This window comes from Corella eumyota, chromosome 3, assembly GCF_963082875.1.
Source record: "Corella eumyota chromosome 3, kaCorEumy4.1, whole genome shotgun sequence".
Classification (NCBI taxonomy): Eukaryota; Metazoa; Chordata; class Ascidiacea; order Phlebobranchia; family Corellidae; genus Corella; species Corella eumyota.
The window spans coordinates 14,673,885-14,676,384 of NC_137492.1; the positions used below are offsets into that span (position 1 = coordinate 14,673,885).

Sequence of the window (2,500 nt, forward strand, 5' to 3'; positions counted from 1 at the left end):
AACACAAGTCCGGCGACTTTCGAAAATCGCCCGGGCAAAGGCGCACGACATCGGCCGACGCCCGATAAACAATTTCCCGCACAGAAACGCACGTTTTGGAAAATTGTCGAAATTCGACATGTTTGCTACCTTTGTCGCGAGACCAGCCCACCGGCGCGCGCGTAAAAAACACAAGTCCGGCGACTTTCGAAAATCGCCCGGACAAAGACGCACGACATCGGCCGACGCCCGATGAACAATTTCCCGCACAGAAACGCACGTTTTGGAAAATTGTCGAAATTCGACATGTTTGCTACCTTTGTCGCGAGACCAGCCCACCGGCGCGCGCGTAAAAAACACAAGTCCGGCGACTTTCGAAAATCGCCCGGACAAAGACGCACGACATCGGCCGACGCCCGATGAACAATTTCCCGCACAGAAACGCACGTTTTGGAAAATTGTCGAAATTCGACATGTTTGCTACCTTTGTCGCGAGACCAGCCCACCGGCGCGCGCGTAAAAAACACAAGTCCGGCGACTTTCGAAAATCGCCCGGACAAAGACGCACGACATCGGCCGACGCCCGATGAACAATTTCCCGCACAGAAACGCACGTTTTGGAAAATTGTCGAAATTCGACAAGTTTGCTACCTTTGTCGCGAGACCAGCTTCCCTGTATACTATGAGGGAAGACGTCGTTGTGGCGAAATGAGCAAATTGGCGATGCGGTTGTCGGTTGAAGGTATTTGGTGACAAAACGATGTGGTGTCGTGCAGGCGATGTGCGCTTTTGGGCAGACTTGATGCTGACCCGCGAAGGCGTCGTAGCTAGCAGCGAGGCTCTGAACGTTGGACGGAAAAAATTAAGTAGCAAATACGAGTTTGTGTTTCGGCGCGCGACCACGGCCTCGGGCCGTAGTTGCGGTGGCCGGTGCGCACGCAAGTGATAGTTTTCTCGGTTCGCTTTTGTTGGGCGTTCCTGGTGTTGTATGCAAACGCAGCCCGCGCGCGGCTTCGCCCGAAAGGGCGTCTGGCCGGTGTCGACGGCGTCCAGATCGCGGCTTACGCCGGGTTTGAGGAGCTAAGCAAAAATAGTGATTGAGTAATACAGTGCGATACCGCGACGGGGAAAGCGAAAGACTCCGTTCGCGTATTTTGTCGGCCGATAGTTACCTGGTTGATCCTGCCAGTAGTCATATGCTTGTCTCAAAGATTAAGCCATGCATGTCTCAGTACGAACTTGCGTACGGTAAAACTGCGAATGGCTCATTAAATCAGTCGTGATTCATTTGATCGTAAATTTTACTTGGATAACTGTGGTAATTCTAGAGCTAATACATGCAAAAAGCGCCGACCTTGCGGGAGGCGCGCCTTTATCATATCAAAAACCTGCCGGGCTTCGGCTCGTCTTGTTGGCGACTCGGGATAACTTTGCTGATCGCACGGTCTTGCACCGGCGACGGATCATTCAAGTGTCTGCCCTATCAACTTTCGTCGGTACGGTATCTGCCTACCGAGGTTCTTACGGGTAACGGGGAATCAGGGTTCGATTCCGGAGAGGGAGCCTGAGAAACGGCTACCACATCCAAGGAAGGCAGCAGGCGCGCAAATTACCCATTCCCGACGCGGGGAGGTAGTGACGAAAAATAACGATACAGGACTCTAACGAGGCCCTGTAATTGGAATGAGTACACTGTAAAAATTTTAACGAGTATCCATTGGAGGGCAAGTCTGGTGCCAGCAGCCGCGGTAATTCCAGCTCCAAAAGTGTATATTTAAGTTGTTGCGGTTAAAAAGCTCGTAGTTGGATTTTGGGCGCAGGCGTTCGGTCCGTCGCAAGGCGTGCACTGTTCGTTCTGGCTTTACCTCCGGTTTTCCGTCGGTGCTCTTGACTGAGTGTCGGCGGCGGCCGGGACGTTTACCTTGAAAAAATTAGAGTGTTCAAAGCAGGCGCTTCGCCTGGATAGTGTTGCATGGAATAATGAAATAGGACCTCGGTTCTTTTTTGTTGGTTTTCGGAGCGCGAGGTAATGATTAAGAGGGACGGACGGGGGCATTCGTACTGTGCCGTTAGAGGTGAAATTCTTGGATCGGCGCAAGACGAACGACTGCGAAAGCATTTGCCAAGAATGTTTTCTTTAATCAAGAGCGAAAGTCAGAGGTTCGAAGACGATCAGATACCGTCCTAGTTCTGACTATAAACGATGCCAACTAGCGATCGGGGGGCGTTATTTTGACGACCTCTCCGGCAGCTTGCGGGAAACCAAAGTCTTTGGGTTCCGGGGGAAGTATGGTTGCAAAGCTGAAACTTAAAGGAATTGACGGAAGGGCACCACCAGGAGTGGAGCCTGCGGCTTAATTTGACTCAACACGGGAAATCTCACCCGGCCCGGACACAGCGAGGATTGACAGATTGAGAGCTCTTTCATGATTCTGTGGGTGGTGGTGCATGGCCGTTCTTAGTTGGTGGAGCGATTTGTCTGGTTAATTCCGATAACGAACGAGACTCTGGCTTGCTAAAT

General features: G+C 51.9%; 1 non-coding gene across 1 annotated transcript in view; it reads left to right on the forward strand.

Moving 5' to 3' along the window:
- The first annotated feature begins 1,148 nt into the window (after positions 1 to 1,148).
- LOC145747744 (small subunit ribosomal RNA) overlaps positions 1,149 to 2,500 on the forward strand; it is a 1,811-nt gene continuing 459 nt past the window's right edge. Inside the window, exon 1 of the ribosomal RNA XR_014282457.1 lies at positions 1,149 to 2,500. This exon is cut by the window's right edge and continues 459 nt beyond it. This is a non-coding gene — a ribosomal RNA (small subunit ribosomal RNA).